Source organism: Rhinolophus sinicus, linkage group LG04 (genome assembly GCF_036562045.2).
Source record: "Rhinolophus sinicus isolate RSC01 linkage group LG04, ASM3656204v1, whole genome shotgun sequence".
Classification (NCBI taxonomy): Eukaryota; Metazoa; Chordata; class Mammalia; order Chiroptera; family Rhinolophidae; genus Rhinolophus; species Rhinolophus sinicus.
Genome location: NC_133754.1, coordinates 177,441,782 through 177,456,965, shown reverse-complemented (window position 1 = coordinate 177,456,965; position 15,184 = coordinate 177,441,782). Strand labels below are relative to the sequence as shown.

The window sequence follows — 15,184 nt, the reverse complement described above, 5'->3', positions numbered from 1 at the left end:
TTCCAATGCCCTCCAGCGCACCACCAAGACACTTAGGAATCTTGAATAGTGAACTTCTAGGAAATAAGGAAATAAGCTCGTGAGCTCCCACTATGCGTCCAACATCTCAGTGGACACATTCTCCAGGCGGCACCATTTAACCCTCACAGCAACCCTGCGGGGCCCGCACCCTTCTTCCCATTGGTTCGGTAAGGACACTGAAGCTCCGAAGGATGCCGCCTGAGGTCACATCGCCAGTGAGGGGCCACACTTAGGGGTAGCTACAGCATCCTCATCCTGTCTGTCTGTCTTCCACCTTCCAGTCTGTCTCTCTTTGAAGCAGCCCAGAGCTGAGGGTTCAGGAGCAAGGAAAGGTGGGTCTATGTGGCTTAGGGCATAGGGTGCTCCGGCAGGCAGATACACTGGCTCCGCTTCAAACCAATGTTCTTTAAAGATTTGTTCCACGTTTATCTGGGGTGGGAGGTATTGGAAGAAATGGATTTGCAGTGAATACAAATAGTGGGCCCCTTCTGGGTTTTGAATTCATTCTACACAAGAACATTTCCCAGAAACCAAAGGATAGAAATTCACTGACAAAGTCACTTTTCCAGCTTCAGTGAGTTAATGTCCTAAAAAAACATTGGCTGTTCCCCACTTTTCTGCAGTTTTCTTTCTCTCTTCAGTTTGTGTTTGAGCTTTTCCAAGCCAGACTGCTTCTTGGGAGGCTCATTAGAGGATTTATTTTGGTTCCATCTTATTTGAAATATATTTAAATATAGATGAGAACAACTAGTCTTAGAAAGGAGGACCGCTCTGCCCTGCCTGTCTTTTAGTTTGACTGAGCAGTTTGATGTATACTTTAGTTGGCATCCTTGAACTTGGCTCCTTTTATTAAGTACAGAAAGTATTGCTTACATTTACATAAAAGACAACAATGCAGTTTTGGAAAGTGCCAGAGAACCACCAGATTTATTTAATTAAATAGTTGGGTTTTTTTGGTCTAGTTTCAAAAGTAATATATACATTCTCATTGTAGAACATTTGGAAAATGCAGAGAAGGCGAAAGGATAAAGTAATCATCCTGCCACAATCTCATTGCATAGAATTCACCACTATTACCACATGAGTCTAGTTCTGGCTAGTATTTGTGTGTGTGTGTGTGTGTGTGTGTGTGTGTGGTAAAATATATATAACATAAAATTTACCACTTGTAACACTTTCCTGTCTCTATGAATTTGACTACACTAGGTAACTTATCTAAGTAGAATTATACAATATTTGTCCTTTTGTATCTGGCTTACTTCACCTTCAAGATTCTTCCAAGTTGTAGCATATGTCAGAATTTCCTTCCTTTTTAAGGCTGAATAATATCCCATTGTATGTATAGACCACATTTGGTTTATCCATTCATTCATTAGTGGACATTGAGTGGTTTCCACCTTTTTTGGCTGTTGCGAATAATGCTGCTTGGACATGGGTGTACAAACACCTTTTCGAATTTCTCCTTTTACTACTTTGGGATGTATACCCAGCAGTAGGACTGCTAGGTCTTACGGTAATTCTATGTTTTATTTTTGGAGGCACAGCCATACTTGTCCGGTAATTTTGATGTGTAACATCCATAGTCGAGATCATAGCCTGTGTACAATGTTGTATCTCACTTTCTCACTTCATTTCCCATTTTATTGACTATTCTTCAAAAACATTGTTTTTCCTTTTCTTTTAAATTTTTACTGGGGCATATTGGGGAACAGTGTGTTTTTCCAGGACCCATCAGCTCCAAATCAAGTCGTTGTTTTCCCTCTAGTTGTGGAGGGCGCAGCTCACTGGCCCATGTGGGAATCCAACGGGCGACCTGGGTGTTACGAGCACTGCACTCTAACCAACTGAGCCAACTGGCCGCCCACATTGTTTTTTCAAAGGTTGCATAATATTCCATTGCATTGCCATGCCACTTTCCTTTCTCCACTCATTGATTTATGGACCACGGCAAAATATTTTAAATTATGATGATAAAGTAAATAACTTGCATTTGGTGAACAGCCTCATGCTCTGTTCGTGCTTGTTTGAGAAATACTCAACAAAAACAGGTTCCTGCGCTCAAGGAATTAAAAAATGTCTCCTTAGGGATTCTTCAGGGTCATCCAAGTCAGTGGTTTTAAAAGTTCTTTGTAGTCAAGGGAACTTGACTACAAACAAAAGAGCAGATGGAAGCACAATACATAACAGCAAGCAGATAAAAGGAGAGAAGGTCTAAAGAAGTGTGGACTGGGGCTCAGAAACTCTTCACCTTCCCATCTCCTCTCTGAGGGACTTCGGGGAGATTCTGGGATTCTCCGAAACACAGTTTGAAAACCCCAAGCTGATCCAGCACTGTTACTTTAAAGAAGGGTAGACATCTTGAAAGAGGAAGTGACTTGCCGGAGGTCAGAGTTCATTTTTGTGTTCATTCATTCACTTTTTTCCTCAACACAAAGCACCTCCTGCCCGCAGGTCTTAATCGCTTAGGGAACTTGTTAAAAATACAGGTTCCTAGGACTCTTCCTTCCGGGTCCAAAGCAGTGGATGTGGGGAGACATCAGGACTGGAGCCCCCAGCTTCACACTGGGCTCTGTGGGGGGCTTGCCATTCCAGCTCCCGACATTTGCAGGTGCTTGTCCTTCGACCCTGGGATGCCCTTCCTTCCCCACCCGTGCGACTCCTACTCACCCTTTGAGGCCCTGTTCAAACATAGCCTCTTCTTTGAAGCCTGGCTGCACCGCCCTGTGCAGGATGGCTGACTCCCTCCTTTGTGGCCCCAGGACACAACACAGGACTTCCATCTCCACTCACACTTCTTTCTTTCTGTTGTTTATAAGAAGTTATTGCTTCCAGGCCAGGCTCCCCAACTAGAATGTTAGCTCCTTAGAGAGCTTATATAACCTCTGCAGTCCTTCATGGTGCCAGGCACACAGTGGGTGCTTTGTGGCTGTTTACTAACTGGTCTTGGATCTAGAACAGCCCCATATTTGGAGGATAAGAAAGCTGAGGCTCAGATAGTCAACAACTTACAGGAGGTCATACAGCCCATGGAGGCAGTGCCAAGACTGGCACCTGGGTGCCTTGAGGCTCAGGTCTTGGCACTGGCCAGCTGGCAAGGAGGGCAGCTGTCTGGTCTGGGCAGGGAGCACTGGCCCCGGGTACCTATCCCTGAGTCCTACAATAGGCCAGGTTGTCTAAAATCCAAAGGACTCTGCCTGGTTTGGGATTCGGTGCATCTGTTTGGATGCCTGGAATTTACCTTATAAAACTTCAGCATATGCAATAGGACATATTATGTGAGCACCACCTGGATGGAGACAGTGTGCAGATGCTAAGAGAGCAAGTCTGAGGGAGGGGGTGGGGTCAGCCAATCGGCTCTCAAGGATGCAGAGTCCGGAGTGGGGGCCAGCCAGCGTCATATCCAGAGGCAGCTGCTGCAAGCCCTCTTGTTATCTCAAGTTGTGATCAACAACTGATGCTTTTATAATTAGCACACTGCAGGTTAAAAACTGTTTTTTAACTAGGGAAACAAGTAACTTGTGTATTATGACAAATGTTATACATGGGCTCGCCCTTGGGAAGATGGGATAAGGTCCCTCATCCTGTACCAGCTGGGAATTCTTGGTTCTGTGGCACAGACAGGGGACAGAATCCTGTGTCTGGAACCGTGGCACCGGCCTCCACAGGGTTTCCTAACCTTTGCTGTGCTGTGGACTCCTTTGGCATCTAAGGAAGCCTACAGACAGACTCCTTGCTGAGATTGTTTCCCAGGGGGAAAAGTGCTTTGAAGGAAGAAAAGGAAATAAATAGGATTATAGAGGATAGTCATATTGAACTATCGTTATTAAAACATTAATATTAGGAACTGAATTTCAGCTCAAATTGAGATGCTTCCTCATCTAGAAAAGGGGCATGATCTCGGTACCTACTGCACAGAGTTTAGTGAGAACTGAATAATGAATGTAAAGTGCTTAGAACAGAGCTGGTATGTTGTAAGCATTCAATAAACTAGCATTTGCTGCTGCTGCTACTACTATTATCATTATGTAAGGTACAGACTTCTGCTCGTTGGGAGTTCAAAATCTGGAATGGGAGATCAGTAATTAAATGCACAGGAGAGAAGCCTGATACAGGCCTGGGGTGTGAAATGGTTTCTAGGTGGAAGCGTACCATGCGGTGGCTACGCTTTTGTGCCAGCTAGACTTGGCTTAGTTCTGGCTCTTACCATAGCTGTCTGAGCGCAGGCAAGAGATATCACCTCTCTGAGCCTCAGTTTCCTTCACTGTAAAATGTGGGTAATAGTAGAATCCACGTTATAGGTGTGAGCTCCGCCTCCTTCACCTCCCGTCAGCCACTTAAATCATGTGTCCCTCATTGCGTTTAAAACCACACCCCCGTCCTTGACTTTCTGGCCCATCCCCCTCACCAGTCAGGCCCTAACTGCAGATGAATCCAGTGAATTGCCATCTCTGCCACTGTCCCTGGGCTGGTGAGTGGGACAGTGTAGTTGGCTCGGTTACAACCCCAGCAGGGTCACAGTGCTGCTTGGCACCTTGTGTCCTCATCCGTGGGCAGTGTTCTCCCCCAGTGCTCATGACATCTGCTCCTAACCTGGGTGGTTCTCAAGCTGCTAGCCCCACGTGCTCTTATCAAATGACCTAGTTTTTTTTATTTCACATGAAAGGAAGGCTGTAGAGAATAACACTCTCAACTTCCTTCTTACTCCTTTCAAATTTGGCTGAATGTTCACCCATCTTTGGGACTTAAGGAGAAAACATTTCTACAGGACATTGGAGAAATGTTCTGGCCTCCACTTCACTATCTGCTACTCATGCAGGGATCTCATAATGAGGAGAGTAATGGTTTTAAAGGGAAGAGGGTAGACTAATATCTAGAGACTATCCTACTCTGTGAGATGGGCAGTGTATCAGTCAGGATGGAGTAGGTTATGCTGCAGTAACAAACAATCCCTACATCTTTGGGGCCAAACCCATAAAGATTTATTTCTTACTCTAATTAACATGAACATTTTGGGTCAACTGGCGGCTGTGCTCCTCATTCAAGGAGCCAGGCTGATGGAGCAGTGACCTTCTTGAATGTACTCCATGGCACAGAGAAAGAGCCCTAGAGGGTCTGGCACTGGCAATGAAATGCTTGGGCTGGTATTGGTCAGACTAATCACGTGGCCCTACCCAACCACAAGGGGACCAGGAAACAGAATCCTCCCATGAATGCGGAGAGCTGGAAATGTTTGGGAGAAGAGCATTAATGACCCCAGCTAGTATAGTCCCTTCTGCACCTAGCGTGCTACCGTCAACTCAGCAGGGTGCTGTGGTAGCCAAAATGGGTCTCACAGACAGAACAGGCTTCCCATTGTGAGTCCCAAGAAACCACACCCAGAGAGGAAAACCCCCAGAGCCGCCTCTCAGCCCCACGTGCTAAGCGGAGAAACAGAAAGGTCCCTAGAGCTGCCAACATCTCCGTGAGGAATGCAGTAGCCACGAAGAGGACAGGTGATACCTGCTGAGAGCTCGAGGTACTAAACACATGAAGAAGACCGCGGCGATGGGATCCAGTCAGGGTTTCCAAACCACATTCTTCATGACAGACCTGCGTTATGTTTCCTAAGTGGGGCGCATATTTAGGAGTTTCAGTCCATTTCTGAACTATTTTATGTTTATGCTTGAATGAGGGACGTTCTTTCTGAATTGAATGCTTCACTTCAGCGCACACAGGATGGTCACCTTTTTCCTGTGGCATTTCTATGCCCACATCGGAAAGCCCACCATGGCATCCCCAAATCATTCAAGAGCCGTGAGAGCAGGGAAGAGAAGTAATGTGGCCATCCCTGGCGGAGGCTTCTGGGGTTTCCTCAGGGGGACCCAAATAAGGAACCTCAGCAAGAAGACCGTTGACTGTACCCTTCCCTGAGCTCATCGATTTCCTGTGTTGTGGTTAAGAGGCAACTTGTCCTGGAGAGATGTCAGACGCCTGGGTGCCAGCCTCGGCCTCCTCATGTCATTGCCGCGTGGCCTAGATAGGTCATTTCCCTTCCTTGGTGCCTCAGTTTTCTCATCTGTAAAATGAAGCTGCTCAGAAGACTAGGGACACGCTTGAGAGGCGAGTGACCTGGGTAGTGAGGCTGTCCTTCCAGCCACATGGGCAAGATGGCGTGTGTGATGGCTCTCTGAGTCCTCCAGAAGTCCCTGGACTTCCTTTGTCATTGCCGTGATGGGGCATTCACCTCAGTTGCAGAATGCGTTTATTGGCGTGATAGTTGGATCCTGGGCTTAGCTTCCCACTAGAGGCCATATTGGTTAATCTTGGTAGACCTAGCAGTCGAAACAGTGCTTGGCACATGGTAGGTTCCAATAGGGGCACTAAATAAACATGTATTTAATGAATGAATAAGCAAATGAACTCATAACTCCCTTCAACTTTTAATCAGTGACTTGCAGACCTGTGGGGCAGGAGGAGGCTGGAGAAATTCCTGGCTCCAGTTCCAACTAAGTCACCTTGGGCGAGTCTCCAGACTCCTCTGCACACAGTGAGAGCAGCACCCATCCAGCCTCACGGGTTGTGGAAGGGGCTCCTGTGGGCAGGAGAAAGGACTCTTCAGGATGCAGGAACACAGTGGACTCTGCGCACAGAGAGCAGGTGGTGCCAGAGCCTGTGAGGTGGAGAGTTCTGGAAAAATCATTACTGGGAATTGAGTAGCTACCGTTTATGGGGCACTTGCTCCAGTATCAGGCCCTATGCCAAGTACTTTATGTGACCATCTCATTTATGATGGTCTGAGAGAGAGGCATTATTATTCTCATTTTCCATAGCCCAGAAGGCTCACGTGACTTTCCAAGGTCATGCATTTCGTCAACACCCAGGCTTATCTCACTCAAATGCAGGCTCTAATCTCTATGCTAGACCCCTCCTGCCCCATAATGAGGTGGAGACCGTGCTTATTTCCTAGGCACCAGTGCTAATAATACAAGTTGCCTTTTCCTAAGCACCTACTAGGTACCAGGAACTTTACAGATGTTATTGGTCATTCTTTCAACAACTCAAAGAGTAAGGAATAATTATCCCTGTTTCACAGATGAGTAAGCTGAGGCACAGAGAGTATGAAGTAATTTATCCAGGGTCACACAGCCAGAAAGGGGGGGGGGGGCTAGGATTTGAACCCAGGCCTATCTCATTTCAAGAACAGGTGGAGAAAAAGCCATTTGCATGGTGGACTCAATTAAAAGTTTTGTTTTGAGCCTACGGCTAGGATTCATGGAACATCGTCTTTAGAAAATTAATTCTTGGAAGGCTTTTTATGTTCAAGTCAAATTATTACAAGGAAAATCTAGTAGAGGGGGGGGAAAGAAACCCACGACAAGGCAACCGCAGGAGTTTTCCAGTCAGTCCTTAGACTTTGAATACCTCCTGGCCTGCACAGGGGATCAGGGAGTGCTGCACGCCCATCACAGGCACTAAGGGGTGGGGTGGGGGGGCGGACAGAATGCATCCAAAGGGCATGGGCTTGCACCCCCTCTGAGCAGCCCAGGAAAGACTCCTCCTAACCTGGATGCTGGAGAGGGGCACCTAAGGGATCAGTAGGTAGTCAACACAAACCCTGAATCCTAGAATCCGGAAGGGATCCTGAAGCAGACGGACTTCATTGAACCCTCTTTATTTTATTGAACTATCCTTATCAAGAGTGACCCTAAGACTCATCCTCCATATGGGCACCTTTGGGAGTGAAAGGAGGCAGTAAAACCATTAACCTGGTTATTGATCCACAGTAGGTGGAGCTGTTCTAGGGACAGCAGTTTGTATGGTCACCCTGATTTTACAAGGCCTTCCCAGAGCTCCATTTCCCATAGCTGGAAAGTGGGAGAAACTACCTACACCGAGGAAGGGTTGCTGGGAAAAGGCGAGGCACAAATAGCAAATTCGGAGGCTGATAGAACAAAAGAACAGGAGACGGGCCCCTGAGGCTGAGAGGAGCAGTGACCTCCTCCTGTGGACACCTATGCCGCCCCAGCTCTATGCCAAGCCCAGTCCAGTAGCACAATGGCAGTAGCTGTTCTGTAGACAGCATTTGGGATTCATGGGCACACGTGTCCCTTTCACCCAACTTGGACTTGAAAAGTACAGGAAGTGGGGCTGATTCCTTTCTGTACCCGACCCAGTCTCAACACCGTCCAGGTACTGAGTAAATGCTGGTGGGTACAGCTTGCCTCAGGTGTGCCAGGGAACATGGTGTTTGGTTGGAGAGGAAAGACTTGGGGGGCCCTACTTCTGAGCAGCTAGCTGTTGGGTTCAATGGGAAGGCAAGACTACATGGATAGGTAGAGCTTATCGGCAGTGATCTCATCCGTGTTACTTCACCTCTGCGCCTCGGTTGTCCCATCTGGGAATGGAGAGGATCACCACCGATTACAGTAGGGGTTGAGTGAGATGATGTATGTAAATGAATGGTAGCCTTTGTGATTATTAATAACGTTCTGGGAAGCAGAGCTCAGCTCCACGCTGAAAAGATGTGTTTTACAATCGGGGTAGTCCACAGATAAAACAGGGTGCCCAGGGAGGTGCTGAGTCCCTCATCACTGGGCTTCAAGCAGAGGTGCTCTGGCGTGGATGCTGTACACGGGTGACCGCCTTTGGGAGGGAGGCTCGGCTGGCCGGACGGGGAGAGTTGACAGATCACCACTGCTGTAAACGCCTGAGGGACTTGAACTCCTGTGGGTGAGGGGGACTTGTTTATTCCTCTCATGTCATCTAGAAGACTGTGCCATCGGCCAGCCCGGGGATCACATGGGGACAACAAGGCTCAGCCGGGGAGGTGGCCCCTTGAGAGCGGGTATCTCCAGGAGGGAGGAGAGCAAATAGCCTGAAAATTTGAACTTCTCTCCATGTGAAATGCCCCCGCTGGTTTCGGGGTCTCCCATTTGGGCTGAGGGGGGAGAAGACGTCTTCAGAACTTGACGCTCAGCAGTTCTGAGTAGCCATATAAGCCTTGGACAGGCACACCTTTTGGCTGGGGGCTCCCTACCCAGCGTGCCCTCCCTTCACCAGAGGCTGGGATCTCCTCTATTAACTGCTGTCCGCAGCCTTACCACGTGCCTACAGCTCTGAAAGCACCGACTGCTCCTATGCAGGGGGTCTTGGCCCAGTGTCTGTGGCTGGGCATGAGGTCTGCCTTGAACCCCAGAACTAGGATACAGTGCAGAGCAAGAGACACTAGCCAACCTTTCCATTCAGCAGAGGGGAGCAGGTTGGGAATCAACCAGGCACAGTAGGGGGCTGCCAGGAGTTGGTGGCAGGACCAGGAACAGAACCTCTGTGTGACCACAGCTCTGTTTGCCTGGCACTCCTTGGGGTTCTCAGACAGCTGCACCCTGGCCTCCTTCTCTCTTCCAGAGGAAAGTGGGGCCAGAGGTGGTCAGATGAGAATGCTGCGGGTGGAAGTGAGATGAGAATCTAGACTGGGCTTCAAGTGTAGCTTTCCAGCCCTCACACTGGTATCCTGGCAGCCTTTGCCCTTTTGTTGCTGGTTCTGCTGCCTCTCTCCCCTGCCCCCCTCACTCAGGTTTCGGGGTGGTGCCCATTAAGGACACCACACCCTGCCCTCAATCTATGTGTATCAGACCTGCCCATTCCTGCCTGCCCCATTGGTAACTCCCATATTGGGCTCCACTCGGGCTTTCTCTCTAGGTCGCCATTGCTGAGTTGGCTCTAGCAGGTTCTTCCAACTCAACATGTCTAGAAAGGAACTTATCAGCTCTCCCCAGTCCATTTTTTAGTCAACAGCAATAACATCCACTCCCCTACTTCAACCAGAAACCTGGGAACCAGCCCAGAACAGAGCTTGGCAAACTTTAGGAAGCGTCAGGATCACCAGGAGACCTTGGCGGACACAGATTCCTGGGCCCACCCTGGGCCACCGATGGTTGGGGCTGGGCGGCTCTGATGCCGTGTTTCTATCTTGCTCCCAGGCGATGCTGATGGCTTGGTCATTCACAGTCCGCACAGTGAGTACCACTGCACTAGACTCATGTCTCTCTTCATCCCATTGCTCCCCATTATTGTTGATAGTATTATTACCAGCCATTTTTAAAACAGTTAACATTTATCGAACGCTTTGGTGCCATGTGTTTGGCCTACAAAGATGTAGGAGTGCCAGGTGCTTTATTAAGCGCTGCCACGTGGTACAAAACATACAAAAGTATCTGCCCATAGCACTGACATTCCAGTAGAGGAAGAAGGAAATGTAAAAGGTAAATACTTATAAGTAAACTGCAAAAAGAAAGTCATTTTAAATCCAGGAAGATGTCACCAACAAGGTGACATGTAAACCAAGCTTGAACGAGAATTAATTTCCTGTAAACCAAGGTGTCAGGATGTCCCTTCCTTCCTTCCTCTCAAATGGCTGGTCCTTGCCTTCCAGCTCAATCCATGGGTTCAGGTCTCCACTTTTTCACCTGGACATCGGCCAGCAGCCTCCTGGCTGGTCTCCCTGGTTGGAGATTTTCCTTCTCCCGCCCACGCTCACCCTGCAGCCACGTAATTCTTCTAAAAAACAAATCATGTAATTCCGTTGGCCTAACGTCTGAAGGATTCCCCAGTACCTTCAGGATGAAATGCAGAATCCTCTGCACAGTGCAGATTCAAGGCTCCAGATTCAACCCGTCAGCTTCTCTGCCACCCATATACCCGACCCACTTTGTCCTCCATACTTAAACTGCTCTGGATTGGAACTTGTCAGCTTCCCACTTTGTCTCCCAAACCTACCACCAACCCATCCAGCCTGTCTCCTTCCCTTTTGCACACAGGGAAATACCTTCTGCCTGTCTTAGGGGCACCCCTTCATCCTCCCCTGCAGGGCTGCTTTTCAACACCTGTCCTCTCCCTCCTCTGAACCTCCAAAGCCTTTCTCTCCTTGGCTCTGTCTCATCACTCTGTCAGCAGTATACTTCGGAGTTCTGTCCTGTTTTCTCCAGGGCCTCGCTAGCCGGCACCCGCTCTCCAGCGCTTCCTGTGCTGGAAAGTAAGAGGCCCTTACGCTTACTGACATCACTTCCTCACCTCAGGTTCATTCCTCGACCCTCTGTAATCTGGCTCCTAGCTACCGATGTAGAAATGGAGGTACCAAAAAGTTAAGTAAGTTGCCCAGGATTGCACAGCATAAGAGGCAGAGCCGACACTCAAACCCAGCCAGCCTGGCCCCAGAGTGTGTGCTTGTAATAACCACACTCTATAGCCCCTCATCCACCTCGAGATGTGGGGATCATTATCCACAACATAGAGGAGGAAACCAGCCAAATTGCTCTATCACATGCAAGCACTGGCAAGTGTATCTTTTGTGACTGCCCTAAACGTTATCTATCAATGGATAAAATAATGACAGCCTGTGTTTGTCTGTAGGGTCCTTTTCCAGGAACAGTTCACCTTCACACCCTCCCAAGATAAGCAGGGTGGGGATCCTGACCTTCATTCCTCCCAGTAGGAAGTGGTCTGAGATGCAAAGCCAGGGTGGCTGACACTGCCAGACCCTGTAATCCTCTGACTTAGGGCGACCGGTACTGAATGCTGGCTGCTCTCTAATAGACCCAAGGACTGCTGGAGTGGACTGTTGGCCTTAATGACCATGGAATAAGATTAGTCTGGTTGGCCAGGCACCGTGCCAAGCTCATTACCTGGGCAGCCTTCCACCTCCTTTGATTAGTAGAGCTACTTGGCCCGAGGCTCGTTTACTAGGTTCTCTGCCTCTCTGTTAAGGAAGGGCCACACGTGTGTGTGCTCCTTTGTTTGGAGAGTCTGATTATGAGAGCGTGTCAGGGAAGGAATAAGGTCATGCTGGATACTCTAGAAATTGAATTTTCTGCCTTCCAGTTTTACACACTGGTGAGCTGTGGTTAACCAGCCTGGAGCCTCTAATTCCACTGACCTGTAGACTGTCTGCTGGAGGCAGCTAGGGGGGATGAAACAGCAGCTTGGGACCCACCAGCTGGTGATTTTGAGCAAGTCACTGAGACTCCCAGAGCCGCCTCTGTCCCCTGACCCCCTGTGAAGAATGACCCTGAGTATCACTAAGATGAAAGAGAGGCTGTGTCATGCAGGGTCTCTGCTCCCGCTCCCCGCACAAGAACGCAGGACATGGTGAGGCCAAAAAGGAACACCCACGGAGCCCTAGATACGGGAGTCATACCACTAGGTTCTCAACAGCGGCTGGGTTGGAGACACAGGAAGCAGACACCCGCCAGCACCCCAATGAGGGGTCTTCTTGCACCCGGGCTGCCTCAGCAAGCACTTCCCAACCCACACGACCTTCGCTTTCTCTGGCCTATGCTGGTTGGAGAACCATCCACATCTTCCCACCCCTCCATGGGGGTCCAACTCCTTAGAACAGTGGCCAGCGGGCACCGCACACTGTGTGGGGACCACATATCCTCCTGCCCAGAGTCAGACACCATTCCTATCTGGCCGGAATCTTGCTTGCCGTGCCAGGTGTCCGAGTGGGTGATGGCCCCGGTGTAAGCCGTCCACAACTCTAGGAGCCCACGGCAGCAGCGGACCACCAAAAGGAAGGCAACGCCTTCTATGGCCAAGAGGGTGGTGTACCATCCAGAGGCTCTAGCCTCCCAGGCAGACCACGCCTCCCGTTCTCGGCTCCGCTCCTCACGGGCCTCCTGAAGCTGAGTGTTCACACGCACAAACTGCTCCACCGCCCTTCAGAGAGTTTTGGCTGGCACCGTACCCTGCTCGCTGCACCATGTGTCATGCAGGGTCTCTGGTCCCGCTCCCCACACCAGAACGCAGGATATGGTGAGGCCAAAAAGGAACACCCACGGAGCCATAGATAGGGGTGTCATACCACTGTATTCTTGATGACGGCTGGTTGAGACACAAAAGCAAACATCTGCCAGTACCCCACCGAGGGGTCTTCCTGCACTCCAGTCTCGCTGGTGGCCAGGCAAGACACAGGAAGTAGGATCCACACGATCCGCAATTCGCCATCCGCTTCTCGGCCAACCAACCAACCTGCTAGCAGCAATCCACCCCTGCTAGTCCAGCCACGGCAGTTATATTAGTGGCTAATGGCTAACTGGTTACAGCTGATGGCCATCTAATAACCGAGCCAGCATCTTTCCATGTGAGGCTGAGAGCCTGGAAACTGCTCTCTGGGACTGTGTTCCCACAGGCTGCTTTGTAAACTGGAAAGTGGGAGACCCACATTGCCCGTCGTGATCGGTGCTTGCTTGGCAAAAGGACAAACTTATCTTAGCCCAGTTCCTTGGCCTTCAAACTGTTATCTTTCCCCTCCCCATTGACCATAGGTCAAGATTTCTGGAGCATTTAATGCAACACATCTTCCGTGAACCCGTCCTGAGGTGCTTGGTCTTGGGGCAGGGAACCCGAGAGAAGGAAAAGGCAGGGCTGCCCATGGTCCCATGGCCCTTGAGCCAGTGTCAGGGGAAGACAGAATGATTGAGAGAAGACAACTTCCAGCGGGAAGGTTCCTGTTCATTTTTGTTCTTAACATATACACAGAAAAGTCACATTGGTGATGTGTTTTCACCAAGTGAACACACCTGTCTATCCAGTACTCAGCTCAAGAAACAACATAACCAACCCCCCCCCCAGTACCCCTGGCCCCCTCCCATCCTCTCCCACCCGATCCTTACTGCTAGCACCACAGATGGGGTTTGCCTGTTGTTAAACTTTAAACCAGTGGAATTGTCGAGGGCTTCTTTCACTCAGTGCTGTGTGTGTGATTCATCCCGTTGATGTTTGTAGCTGTGGCTGGTCCATTCTCACTGCTGTGTATCGAATCCCACACTAGATCACAGTCCTGATGAGAGGCCTGGAGTCGTTTCCAGTTCTGGGCATCCTCTGATGTGCCGTGTCTGTTGGTGAGCTTATGTGTGCTTTTGAGGGGTAGAGACCTGGGGTGGAATGACTTGGTCATCAGGTGTGAATTTGTTCAGCTTTGGTAGATGCCAACAGGAAGGATTTAAGCAAGTTGTTAGGAAGAACTTCTAGACCCTAAACATTGTAGCCCACTAGCTCATGCCCCCAGAGGAGGGGGCAGTGAAATTTCCTTTGGAGAACGGGAGGGAAAGGCTGGATTAGGCATAACTTGAGGGTGGGGAGCAATCTGTGGCTCCTTTCTGGCGGATTTTGGTTCCCTCCCCTTGGTCTGGGGTTTCCAGACTGTACTCCTGGGAGGTGTCGGGGGCCTTTTGGGAGGGGTTGGGCAGGGGGCTTCGAGCTTCATTTCCCTGCTTCAGCCAAAGCACTCTGTGTCCTCTGTTTCACATCGTGGAGTTCTGAGAATGACTTCATGTGTTTTTTGAAAAAGTTTGAGCTGTTTTCGATGTTTGAAAATGCAGTGCTCTGAGGTCCCTTCCAGCTGGAAAATTCTATTTTGGGAGCAGGAGGTGGGTGTGGGAAGGGTTAAGCATTATTCAGCCAAAGAGAGGGGTTGGGCCTTATGACCTTTTAAAGTTCTTATAGCTTGGTGTGCAATGCGGGAGATCTCATAACATTCTATAAAAATAGCGTTCAAACAAAACAACTTCCCTCGCCTGAAGGGTGTAGATGACAGGCTTTCCTCCGAGGACCATTTAGGTAACGTTTCAATGAGAGTCTTGAGGACTCTGTCTCTCACCCACCCCTCTGCATGTAAAGTATGTTTTTTATGTTTTCACTTCCCCATTGGCTGTTCCTGACGGTAGTCATTGGGGTCGTTTGGGTTCAGAACAGTTCCAAATTTTGCCAATTTTGCGTGATGTGGGCAGCTTGTGTGTCCCTCTCAGGGGTGGCGGCCTTCCCTCCTCCAACAGCAGGCCGAGTTTGGACCCGTAGTTTCCCTTGGTGAGGGAGGCCGGGCCGCTCATGGGCCCGAGAGAAATTTCTGTGCCTTGGCCTGCAGCTCTGAGTCAACAGGCCTGATAAACAGCCCGTTTCCCGGTGCCAGCGAGGAACAAAGCCTCTGGCAGCTGTGGGATTTGTCTACGCCCCTTGTCCTGAAACAGCTGTTTATTCTTTTGACAGGAGTTGGACCACAGCACCTTCCCTTCCTCCCAGCCCTGCCTCCTTCTGCAGAGCGAAGCTCAATAGAACTTTGTTGTTTTGCTTTTTACTCTGAGGGGAGAGAAGCAGACGATGAGGTATGTGAAATGTTGCAATGATTTAC

At 49.5% G+C, this 15,184-nt stretch overlaps 1 protein-coding gene across 3 annotated transcripts in view; it reads left to right on the top strand.

Annotated features, from left to right (window-relative positions):
* GGTA1 (glycoprotein alpha-galactosyltransferase 1 (inactive)) overlaps nt 1-15,184 on the top strand; it is a 57,345-nt gene that overhangs the window by 13,699 nt on the left and 28,462 nt on the right. For 2 of the 3 annotated variants that reach the window (XM_019731230.2, XM_019731228.2), the window contains exon 2: nt 15,043-15,158. The exons of the other annotated variant lie outside the window; for it this stretch is intronic. The gene's annotated coding sequence lies outside the window, so the exon portion shown is untranslated. The remainder of the gene's footprint in view (nt 1-15,042; nt 15,159-15,184) is intronic. 3 annotated transcript variants of the gene reach the window in all.